This window comes from Hordeum vulgare, chromosome 5H (assembly GCF_904849725.1).
Source record: "Hordeum vulgare subsp. vulgare chromosome 5H, MorexV3_pseudomolecules_assembly, whole genome shotgun sequence".
Classification (NCBI taxonomy): Eukaryota; Viridiplantae; Streptophyta; class Magnoliopsida; order Poales; family Poaceae; genus Hordeum; species Hordeum vulgare.
In genome coordinates, this window is record NC_058522.1 from 320,484,866 (window position 1) to 320,498,496 (window position 13,631).

The window sequence follows — 13,631 nt, forward strand, 5'->3', positions numbered from 1 at the left end:
TGGCCGGATGGCTAGCCGCCAGCCGGCTGGAGGGCACCTGTCGCATCGATCCTCATGATGTGACGGGATCCTTCGATTAAAGGCGAAAGTACCTCAATGCGGGTACGATCGAGAATCATATGCATGGTTACAGTGGTGGCGGGTGTACCACTGACCGGTGCCGGCTGTGACCCGTCAACCGTGTACAGTACCAGCATGCCACCACCCACTCCATTACCTAGCCCGGCGTGGCTACAGTGGAGACGGCCGTACCGCTGACCGGCACCGTATCCCGCAAGATGACGGCGATCGTATTGTTCGCGCCCTCCGTGGGGAGCACACACCAATCTCGTAGTTCAGCCGGCGGGTCCCGGGGCCTGATGGGACCCTGCAGCTGGTGGGACCGTCCAACGACAAGACTAATCATCAGTGGGCCCTCTGGCCATCCAGGCCCCCCACCTTGTACCTAATATCCATTTTGTAGGCCGGGGGTCGTCTATAAAACCCCCTGGCCCCCTCCATGCAGAGGGTCGGCCATTCTCACACACACACACTCGTACATGAGAGACAGATAGCAAGCCGGCTCCTCCATCTTCCTCCTTTGTCGAACAGCTCAAGGAGCATATTGTAGTTCTCTTGGTCAATCAACCACTCCGGCAGGACTAGGGGTATTATCTCCCACGGGGAGCCCCAAACCTGGGTACATCATGCGTCCTGCAATGCTTGTTACCAATATCGTTCCCGGAACCCGCCGGTGTCCCCTCGGTCCCAACCACTCTCAATAAGCCTACCCATGGCATTTGTCGTGAGAAAACGACGACAACTGAAAAACGTTACAGTGATGAATTTTCCTACATGATGGGTGTAGAATATCAAATGTCCATGATGGGGGAGCTGAAATTCTTCTTAGGTCTGCAAATTCGTCAACAACGCAACGGCATCTTCATATCTCAAGAGAAATACCTCAAGGATGTTCTGAGGAAATTCGGCATTCATGAATTCAAAGGCGTCAAGATACCTATGTCTGCCAACGGCCACCTCTGCACTGACGAAAATGGTATAGATTTCGATCAGCAGGTATATCCTTCCATGATTGCCTCTTTATTGTACATATGTGCATCTAGGCCATACATTATGCTTAGTGTTTGAATGTGTGCATGCTTTCAAGCAAAATCGAAGGAATAACACCATAAGGTTGTGAAGCATATTCTTCGATATCTAGCTCACACACCAACACTAGGATTATGGTACCCCAAGGGCTCAAATCTTCACCTTGTTGGATATTATATTTGTGATTATCCTCGTAACCGTATGGATCGCAAGTCAACATCAGGCACATCTCATTTCTTCGGAAGATCTTTAGTCTGATGTTCCTCCAAGAAGCAGAACTGTGTATCTCTTTCCACTGCTGAACTTGAATACATTGCTGCTGTAGCTTGTAGTGCTCAACTTCTATGGTTAAAACAAACCCTCAGAGATTACGACGTCAACATAAAGAATGTGCCCCTCTACTGCGACAATGAGAGTGCAATCAAGATCGCCTACAACCCAGTCATCACTTTCTTCGCTACCATGTACTCAAGGGCAATATCATCATTGATCATGTGAAGACTGATGGACAGCTAGCAGACATCTCAACAAAGCCCTTGGATGAGAGAAGGTTTTGCAAGTTGCGGTGTGAGCTAAATATCCTAGAGTCTTCAAATGTTTTGTAAAAATGCACACATCCTAACACTTATGCAAAATTGATGACTTAGATGTGCAACACACGAAGTAACGATTTTCTTCAATCGATGAAGAATATCACACTAAGTGTGAAGAAATTAATGAAGAATTTGGTTCTCGGGGCCCTATGACAATTGTACGGGGTGACTGAAATCATCATTCTTATGCGGTAGGTCACGCCACCACCAAACTTTGAAATTCTTTAAGTTGGAAATTCTTCAAAGTTGAAATTCTTCAATCTGAGGCTTTTTCACAAATTCCTCAAAATTTTCAAATTCTTCAAACTTTATGTGATGATATTCATTGACTATATATATTATATTGAGATTTCAATGTCCTCAACAGCATTCACTTATTGCTAATTCTTCAATTTGGTATTTCTTCTAAGTGAATGTGATCGGACCCGTCTCCCCCCTATGCTAAGCTCAACCCAGTCTATTCTCAATTCTTCATATGTGTTTAGTTTGACACTTGTTCAAAATCCTCACCGAGTTCTTGTCAGCTGAGGACTTTGCAACAAAATCCTCAAAATTCAAAAATTAATTTTAACGTTACCACAGTAACCGCACCCAAAACTAATGATAGGATAACCACGATCTCCACCACTTCAATCGTGGGTAGCACGTGTCATGCGGAGACGAAAGGGCAAGGATAGTTTCGTCTGAAGTTTTCGCTTCAGACCGTTTTCACCTGAGCTATATATAGCCCCTTACCCCCTTTAGTCAAAACCTCTTATCTCTTTCTCGACTCCTCCGCTCGAGCTCAAAACCTAGCGCCTCCGCTAGCATCCTCGTCGCCGGTGAGGAACAACTTCACTGCCTCGACCTCGTCGTCGCCGGACTCACGCCGACAGTGGAACATCTTCCCCCTCCGCCGCCGTAGCTATCTTCAGTCGCCAAGTTAGGGCACTGAAGATCGGAACCGAAGAACTTCTATTTTTACTTCCCCAGTTCATCAAGTTCTTCATTTAGGGTAATTAAAATCCTATTTTACTGTCCCTATTTGATCCATTTATTCTCTTTGGATTCGTGAAATCAGTTTTTCCTCAGAAAATCTCTCAACTGTGCACACCCATGTCTAGAACACTTGATGAATTTTACTAAGCCCCTAAATTCTTCACGAGATTCCTCATTTGTGTAAATTTTCAAATCTACACAACTCTGGATCCAAAGATGAGAATGCTTAGTCAAATTCCTCAACACACTGGTCAAATTCATCAACTTAAGTAATTTTTCAATTTCCTCAAATCTGAGAACGCATATGACCTCTCCAAATTCTTCGCACCTATACTCTGTTCACAGGTAAATAATGTCAGCTGACGAATCACTAGGTTCTCATCAACTTACTCATTTGCAGCATTTCTTGAAGAAACATTACCTATGTCCTCAAATTCCTCAAGAATACAAATTCCTCAGCAAAAACATGAGCTGAAGAAAAACGGAGGAAGACAGAAAATAGAAGGCTGGGAAGAAACTGGAACAGAACACTGCTTTTGAGACCCCGGAGGAGATATATGCTGAGTATTGCACACTAGATGGAGAAATTCATGGAAAAGAGACCATGGCAAAATGCAAGATAAGGCTTCAAAGGATTGAACGCAGATGGGCAAAGGAGTGGAAGGAATACAGGTATGTCACTCCAAAGTATGCCAAGAAGTTTGCCCTCAAACCTCCTTGCAAAAGATTGCCAGAGGGAGACCAACAAGGAGCAGATCCCTCGAGTGTAGCCACAATTGAGGACTATCCTGACAAAAATACAAGTATTTGTCTAAGCTACAGAAAAAGGCAAAAGTTGTTGTAACACAGTTCAATGAGGATTCTGCTGCTCAGCCGTCAGCTACAGAACAACCTCAGAAGAAGGTCCTGATGAAGAAAAGAGGTCTCAAGGCAAAACCCTCAACAACACTGTCAAAAGAGAAAATTCCTCAAAAAGTTGCTACAACGGTTGCCAAGTCCTCAACTGCAGCAAAGTCTTCACCTCCACTGCAGTCACAGCTCATGCAGCATCAAGCAGAAAATCCAAGTTCCTCAGTACAATCTGCCTCAGGTTCAGTTCTAAAACCATCACCTGGCATACTAAAGACAAAGATGACTGCTGGTAGAGGAATAAGGCCAAGCCCAAGCAAGGTTGTCAACATTCCTTCTGCATCAGAAGGTAGTGAAGAATATGATGTTAAAAATCTTCAATCCATCATCACAAACAAGCAAGAAAGGGTTGCACAAGCTACTGGCAACACAATTCCCCTCGCATTGGATCCAAAAGTTGTGTTGAACTTCATCGACCTTTGGTATGAGGATCCAAACACACCAATTGATGATTTGAAACTTCCACCTGGACTCAGTCATATGGTCACTTCATTCATCAGTGAAGCAAAATGGAAGGATCAGCAAGCCAAACAAGCTCGGGCTGCAAAGGTTAAAAAGGAAAAGTACTTGAATTAGAACATCCTTAACCTCATGCCTGAGAAACTTGTTTCTACTCAGATTGAGCTGAAAACCCTCACTGGCACATACACAAGTCTTCATGCATCGAAAGGGTGTCAAAGTGAGGTTTGTCAAAGCCGCAACTGATGCAATTGATAAATACAACAGCGGGGTTGCAGCCCCAAAGCTACCAGAAAATCCTTAGTCCAGCTATATTATACAATTGCCTGATTCTGATGAAGATGAAGAAGCAGCTGCTGATGAAATCACTCAACATATTCCTACTGAAGAATCTGCCAGGCCTGACACTGATCATGCAATGCGTGATGAAAATGCTCCTTCACCAAAGTCTTCAAAGGTGAAGAAAGTGACTCTTCCATCTACATCAGACGTGAAGAAAACAAAAGCTGCTGAGAATAAAGCAAAGAAGAGAAAGGCATCAACACCTTCAAAGTCTTCAGAAGGAAAATGCCAGAAGACTCTGCCTACTACATCATCAGCTCCAATGGATGCTACCCCCCTCAATGTTGCACCATCATATATGATAGTACCATTTGGTAAAGAACACATCATCCCAGAACGGGATGAGGAGATGGATGAAAATCGCTCTATTGCATCCATACCAATGGATGAGGAAATTCAAGTTGATCAAATTCCTCAAGTCTCAACACCTCCTCCTCAAAATCCAGAAACGAATGCTGAAGAAAAGGAGGCTGATGAAGACATTGCAGCAGCACACCTGATATAGATAATGAATTTTAGGAAAAGGCTAACCCAAACTCGCCAATAATCACACAAATTCCTCAAACTCGTGCTGCCACTGAAATTTTGACTCGCTCTGATGAAAAGAGCTCACAAGTGAAATCAGCACCAGACCAAGAATCAGCTGCATCAGCTGAAGAAACTGAAAACGAAACTGCATCTGCTCCGTCGGCACAATAAATCCCTCAAAATGAAGAACAAGCCTCTGATGAAAATGCCTCATCACAAGATAAAAATATTGCTGATGAAACTGCAATTGTGGTTGCAAATCCTGAAACTGCAATTGTGGTGGCCAAAAATTCTCAAGATGATCAACATCATAATCTTCAACCAAAGCCTCATCAACCCTTCTCAAAAAGGCCAAAATTTCTGAAGGAATATTTCTATGATGAACATCATTTCTTCACTAGAGAAAATCCTTACGATAGGCTTCATATCAGGCACAGGAAGTTCTGGACTTGAACTCAACTTAATTACTATGCTTTTGTGCTCTATGGGAAAACGAAGATATTTTATCACACCCACATTCCTCATTGTGACATGGAGGAAATTCCTTGCTTCACCCCAGTACTGAGTGTTCTTCACGAAGCAGGGCTACTGCCATTCGGCACAGATATTGGTGACTGGAATACAAACATTATTCTTCAGTTCAATGCCACACTGCAGCAAAGACATCAACTCTTGGGTCTTGGACTGGATGACACAACACACTCACTACAAACCTCCAGCCACAGAATTGCTTCGAGCTCTACCTATCTTGATAGCTTCAGATGAAGCAATCAAACTGTATGATGAAAGAGAGTTGCCAAATCATCTCATGGAGGTCCTCATGAAACCTTTGGCTCCGGTCCAACCTCCAAGGAGAAGATTCCTCGTGAAGGAATTGAAATATGTGTCCAGAACAGTTTACAGAATTTTGGCATATTCCATCGCACCTATCAAAGGGCATGATACGGAACAAGATGTTCTTGGAATCATGAATAACATCTTGTTCAACGTCATTCATGGCATCAAAATGAACCTTCACGGTTTCTTCTTGAGGTCTTTGGCTGATAATGCCTTGTCACCATTTGAGCTGAGATTTATGCGCCTTCGATCATGAGATTCATCAGGAACATATCTGACATCCACTATTAAGCTAGCAATCAGAAACACCTCGGTTATCTGCCGCCTCTCAAAGTCATCAAGAAATATTTTGAACCAGTTGAAGGCAATGGCAAGTCAGTGATTGATGAAGGAAATCGGCCCCTGGATGGTCAATTTCGCAAGGTTGCCTCATATTCCTCATATGATGACACTGCCACTCAAGAATCTGATGGCAGAGCAAAACCTCCAAGCCCAACTACCCCAACGGTGATGACTAACAGAGAGCTTCTCCTCAGTGTTCATCTTAAAGTCAATCATAATCACAAGTGGGTAAAACGCTAGTTTGGCTCCATTGTGAAAACCCTCAATGATACTCAAAATGGTGTGAAGAAAAATCACTATTATCTTCATGAGGTATTTGATCGCACTTGGGCCATATTGTCACACCTGAAGACTCCAAAGGAACTTGAAGAATTGGAATTCACTCGCGACTTTGATTGGTCATGGCCGCCAAAAAGAAGTTCAAGAAATATTCCAGTTCCTGACTTGGTAGACAGCTCATTTTCTTCATTACGCGTTGCTGATTCAGATGAGGACCTGCGGATACTGCAACTGGCCTAACAAGGAAGTCTGACTTGAAAAATTCTCACGCCTCTACCTCAACACAGAAGTAAAGATCTTCATGGGCGTTAATCCTCAGTTTCGTCCCTTTTCGTCACTTGATGTGAAAGGGGGAGAAATCTGAGAGTTAGTCTTCAAGCGGGATAAATTTATGGGCTTATAAACTTTATTAAGTTACAAACTATTGGTTCTTCTGAAGTTTTTGATGTAATGAGTTGTAACTTAAGCCCGATGGTGTTTTGACACTTTTGAAAGTTTTTCCCCGCATGCTTATTCCTCAATGTTAATTAATGCATGCATGCTGAAATTCGTTAGACACCATTTTTCATCATGCATTTCAAATTCCTCATACTATATGTCAAATACATACAAGAATTACAAGATACAAGGGGGGTCTCCATGATATATATCATCAATGTGCATTTGTTGTACAAAGCAAATTCCTCAAAACGTGCACATCTTTAGAGGGAATTTCTCTCTATCTTACCTTCAAATTCCTCAAACTCAGTACTTACATTTCATAATATTATCCCCATTGAAAATTAAGCTATTTGCCATCAACCACCAAAAATCACTATTGTCTTCATCAGGTATTTGATTGCACTTGGGCCATACTGTCCCTTCTGAAGACTCCCGAGGAACTTGAAGAATTGGAATTCACTCGGGACTTTGATTGGTCATGGCCACCAAAGAAGAAATTCAAGAATATTCTAGTTCCTGACCTGGTGGAAAAATCATTTTATTCATTCCGCACTGCTGATTCAGATGCAGAACCTGTGGATACTACAATTGGACCAACAAGGAAGTCTGACTCTAAGAATGCTCACGCCTCTTCCTCAACACAGAAGTGAAGTTCTTCATGGGTGTTAGTCCTCAGATTCGTCCCTTTTTATCACTTGATGACAAAGGGGGAGAAATCTAAGAGTTAGTCTTCAAGTGGGTTAAATTTATGGGCTTATAAACTTTATTAAGTTACAAACTCTTGGTTCTTCTGAAGTTTTTGATGTAATGAGTTGTAACTTAATCCCCATGGTGTTCTCACACTTATGAACGTTTTTCCTCGCGTGCTTATTCCTCAAGTTAATTAATGTATGCAAGCTGAAATTCGTCACACACCATTTTACATCATGCATTTCAAATTCCTCATATTATATGTCAAATGCATGAATGAATTACAAGATATAAGGGGAGATCTCCATGATATATATCATGAATGTGCATTTGCTGTTCAAAGAAAATTCCTCAAAACATGCACATCATCAGGGGGAGTAGCTCTGTATCTTACCTTCAAATTCCTCAAAATCAGTACTTACATTCCATATTATTATCCCCGTTGAAAACTTAACCTATTTGTCATCAACCACCAAAAAGGGGGAGACTCTAAGTGCATCTAGTGCCCCTTAGTGATTTTGGTGGTTTGAAGACTTATAGGTTAAGACACTGATAAGTTTGTAAGTGTAGACATGCTCTATAAGTCACTGAGGAGTTTGAGTTATTCGATGAATATCGACCCCTAAAAATGAATTTCCTGGGGTGAAGACTTTCGTCCTTCCTTCAAGACTTTGATCACGAAGAAATTGATATTTCTCATGAAGATATTTAAGATGAAGAATTCAGTGTGTCGTGAAGAAAACACTTTGAAGACTTTGAAGCTTTTTCATTTTCTTTACACTTGAGTCATAGGAACACCATATTGTTAAAGGGGGTCGAGGTAAAACTATGGAATGAATTTCCTCATGATGCTCAACCCAAACCTACATCGACCAAATCCTCAAAGTGAGGAACATGAGAGACATGACGACTTTCACCGTTGAAAGTTCCGACTGTTGTCGCGCCATGCGCCACCTGTCCCAGATCTTATCCACCCAACAGTCATATTATTAAAGGGCATTTATGTCAAATCATGTCGGGATGCTCCCAAGCTATAAATAGTCGCCCCCACAACCACTAGCTGGTTGGCTGCTCCGAGGGAAACTGACACTAGTCATTTAAAGCAACCCAAATTCCTCACAGTCTTCGAGCGAAAATCATCAAGTGAGGAAATACCCCCAAACACCCAAATCCAAACAAAAACCCAAGTGATTGAGCATCACTGAAGAAGTTATTACTATGTGGAACCGACGCTTGTTACTTTGAGGACTGTGCATCCTCCAGACGGCTAGGGGTCATGTTCTAGAGCATCCATCAGTCAATTGTGGATCGTCGGGTGACCGAGTTTTTGAGGGTTTGGAAGTCTGCACTGAAGACTTACCATGAGTGTTGGGTGAGAATTGTGTGTCCTTAGCTCAAGGATAATACGGTAGGGATTGTGTGTCCCGAGACTATGTGTTCATTGGTTTCAATACCAAGCCGCACCAAACCAGACGTACAGCAGTTGGAAATGGGTCATCAACAATTGTCCTCATCGAGATACTGGTTCTGTGTCGGGCGGATAACCCCGGGGTAGGCTCATCGAGCCTGTTCCTTCATTCCCGGCCCAATGGGCATGAAGGCGCAGAGATTCTCAAGGCCCAAGTCTTCTGACCGGCTAGGTATCCCCTGCCGGCTGGGAGACGAGGCGGCTATCTTTCTGGCCGGCCAGGCAACCCCTGCCGGCTAGAATCCAGGCGGCCTCCCCATCGAACCCGGCCTGGTCCCGCCAGCCGGACTAAGGAGGAGGCGGCCACCCTCAAGCCGGCTGACCAGGTAGGCTAGTCGGCCAAGGATCACCAATCACATCAGATCGTAGGTCAGGAAAGGACCTCACGATTAAAGGTAGCTACGCGTCAGCAAAGGTACTAGATCAGGGCGCCCGGCAGGTACGAGCGTCGGCGGCCACGCCGCTGACCTACCCCGGCTCTGATCCATCACCTAGCCTGATGTCGGACCGTCACACTCCCACTCCATTACTGCACTCGGCATGGGGAACAGTGGAGGCGGTCGTACCGCCTGCCCATGAAGAATAATCTCGCGGGGCGACGCTCGACGTACAACGCGTGCTCAGCGTCAACCTTACGCGGGAGCCCCATTGGCCAGCCGGCGGGTCCCACAGCGATCGAGACCATGCATCCGGCGGGCCCCTCATCGACAAGACAACACCCTCATGGGCCCCTGGCTAGCCGGCAGAGCAGCCAGCCGGGTCCCACGGTGTACCCTTTATCCATATTGTAGGCCGGCGGGTTCGTCTATAAAACCCCCTGGTCGCCCCCCATGCAGAGAGGCCGATCACTTGCCAGTCATTCAACACTACACACTCACCAACCAACAGAGAGCGAGGTAGAGACGAGCCGGCTGCTCCCCTCTTCCTCCTCCCAACACAGCTCCAGGAGCAACATTGTACATTCTTCCCATACATCAAACACACAAGCAGGATTAGGGGTATTATCTCTACGGAGAGCCCTGAACCTGGGTACATCGTGCGTCTCATGCGTGTACCAACCTCGTTCCCAGCACCCACCTTTGTCCCTTCGGTTCTCACCGAGTTTAGCCTACCTATGGCATATGTTGTGAGTATTCACCGACATTTGGCGCCCACCATGGGGCCGAACGCGGCATCGGCTGGCTTCACGCGCTGGGCGGGGCCCCGCACCTACACCACCGGATGCATCGCGTCCGGATCAGTCTGCATTCTCGTGGAGCTCACTTTCGACGAGGCGACGCCCATGATGATCGACGTCCCCGTCCGCCATGCGGATTCGGACGAAGATTCTGATGACGAGGCGCTCCCTAGCGTCGTCGTCGCAGCTATGGAGAACCTCAGCGTTCTCTTCAGCGACCTTCGCCTCAACGACGGCCCATGCTACTTCGGCGAGGACTACGACGTTGATGCGCTCTGCGCCAGCTTCAGCAGGCTCTCTATCGCTGAGACGCCTGTCCACGACGTTTACCCCAGTAACGTCGTCATCTTCGACGGACCTCCACCGTCGGTGGGGTTCTTCACCCCATACCACGTCGCTGCCGTTTCCAACACCGTGGAGGTGATGGTTATCGGCGCCGGCACCAGCATGGCTCCCGGCAAGGCCTCGGCAGGCGCTGGCGAGCCTGCTGCGGCCGCCGCCGACACTCTTCGGGACGCCATCGCCGGCCTGAAGACACCGGTCACCACTTCCGCCGACCCTGCAGACGCTCGGGCCTCACTGGAGGAGGCTCGCAAGCGTATCTTGGAGGAGGGCATCGCCGTGGCCTCGGCAAAACGTCGTGAGTATAACTCCGCATACGGTCTTACTCCGATTTCCGAGGCCCCCAGCCGTCTTGGATAGGTCCGCAGCCGTGGACGGTTCGTCGCTGAGGTTCTAGGCGAGGACCTGCCCACCTACGAGACTCCTGCGGCCAACATGCGGGCGGTGCAGGCGGCCATGGAGGAGATGGCAAGCCTGGAAGGCGAGGAGCGCGCCTTCCAGGAGAAGCGCGTCAGGGATCTCCTCGACGCCGCTACCGAGCAGCACGCTCGGTTCGACCCTGGCCAGGCTCATTCAGAGTCCCCGGGGCTGAACTCGGGGGCTCGCCGCGACCCTCGCGGCCAGCACCACGCCGAAGGATCTTCCTCGCATTGCCCTTCCAGCTGGAGGGGCGAGGGAAGCCAAGGCCGGCGCTCACAGCACCAGAGCGAGCATACTTCGGGCCTACGTCGCGGAGGCAACGAGGGCGACTCGGAGTACGGGGATCATCCCCGCAAAGAAATCACGCATCCGGCTCCCGAGGAGCCTCCCCTCTGGCCACCAGGGTTGGAAGCCTTCCGCCACCTCAAGCGGGTAATCTCGAGCCTGCCAATCTTGGCAGCCCCATCTGAAAGGGAACCCATACTCATATACATCGCGGCGACCACTCGCGTGGTCAGCGTAGTGTTGGTAGTTCAGTGCAAAGAGGAAGGCAAGACCCTACCAGTACAGCGCCCTGTCTACTACCTTAGTGAGGTCTTGTCCGCCTCTAAGCAGAACTACCCTCATTATCAAAAAATGTGTTATGGTGTTTACCTTGCTGCAAAGAAATTAAAACAATACTTCCAAGAGCATGCCATCACTGTGGTGAGCACTGCTCCGCTCTCAGAGATCATGGGCAACCGTGATGCCACGGGCAGAATCGCCAAATGGTCCATCGCCATGGCAGACCATGACATTTGGTACGAGCCTCGCACCGCCATCAAATCACAGGTGGTGGCCGACTTCTTAGTCGACTGGGCCGAGACCCAGTTCGAGCCACCGCCTCCAGACTCCATGCATTGGCGGATGCACTTCGACGGCTCAAAGATGCGGACGGGACTGGGAGCCGGCATCATCTTGACGTCTCCGAAAGGGGACCAGCTCAAGTACGCTCTCTAGATCCACTTCGCCGCCTCCAACAACGTCGCCGAATACGAAGCACTGGCCCACGGCCTCCGGCTTGCCAAGGAGATTGGCATCCGGCGGCTCATATGCTTTGGCGATTCGGACTTGGTGGTGCAACAGGTCTCTGGCGAATGGGACGCGAGGGACGCCAACATGGCAAGCTACCGCTTCCTCATCCAGCAGCTCAGCGGCCCCTTCGAGGGTTGTGAGTTCCACCATGTTCCCATGGCAGAAAATGAGGCGGCAGATACGCTGGCAAAGATCGGCTCCACAAGGCAGGCCATCCTAGCCGGCGTCTCCCTCGAGCAACTCCACAAGCCGTCTATCAAGCCGTCTCCGGAGTCGACATCAATCTTCGTACCGGCCGACTCCACGATACAAGCGCCGCCAGCTCCGCCAGCTATGCCGGTTGTGGGCCCCACGCCGGCTACACTGGTGGCACCGGCTCCAGATGCGGCACCGACTGAGTCTACGGTGCAAGCGCCATCGGCTCCACCAACTACGCCGGCTTCGGATCCTAATCCGGCTCCATTGGTCCACCCGACTCCAATAACGACAACCCCGGCTCTGTCCGGGCTCGAATCCTCTCACTCGGTGGACGTCATGAAGATAGACAATGAGCCGGCTGCAGCAATAGCACCGGAGACGCCATCAAGCTCGGGGGCTGCAGAAGCCCCCAACAATCAAGACGAAGCGGAGGCGGCCCTTGTGTCGGCTCCATCATGGGCTCAGGCCATTTTGGCCTTCCTTCTTCATGGCGAACATCCTCAGAACGAGGCGGAGGCGAGACAGACCCAGTGCAGATCCGCCGCCTACGCCATCATCAATCGCGAGCTGGTGCGACGCAGCACGACCGGCGTGTTCCAACGCTGCGTCGAATCAGAAAAAGGGCAGGAGATCCTTAGAGACATCCACCAGGGGGAGTGTGGGCATCATGCCGCCTCCAGAACCCTGGTGGCCAAAGCATTCCGCCATGGATTCTACTGGCCCACGGCCCTCGAGGAGGCTGTGGATCTGGTGGACAAATGTGAAGGCTGCCAACACTTCAGTGCACAAAGTCATATGCCGCCTTCAGCGCTGAAAACCATTCCCTTATCATGGTCGTTCGCCGTCTGGGGACTGGACATGGTTGGCCATTCAAGACGGCTCGCGGAGGGATGACGCATCTTCTGGTAGCCGTCGACAAGTTTACCAAGTGGATCGAAGCCAGGCCTATCAAGAAGCTTGACGGCCCCACTGCTGTCAGGTTTATCACAGACATCTCTGTCCGATATGGCTTTCCCGCAGCATCATCACCGCCAACGGCACCAACTTCGCCAAGGGCGCCCTGGCGCTCTACTGTTCCAAGGTAGGCATCCGGCTCGACCTGGCCTCAGTGGCACACCCCCAGTCAAACGGCCAAGCGGAGAGGGCCAACGGCCTGACCCTAGCCGGCATCAAGCCAAGGCTGGTGGCACCACTGGTCAGGTCAGTCGGCTGCTGGATCGAAGAACTGCCGGCTGTACTATGGAGCCTCCGCACCACGCCCAACCGGTCGACCGGCGTCACTCCATTCTTTCTGGTATACGGGTCTGAGGCTATCATCCCCACGGATGTCGAATTCGACTCGCCTCGGGTCACCCTGTACACAGAAACGGAGGCGAAGGAGGCCAGAGAAGACGGTGTAGATCTCCTTGAGGAAGCAAGGGACTTGGCTTTGAGCCGGACGGCCATCTACCAACAGAAGCTGAGA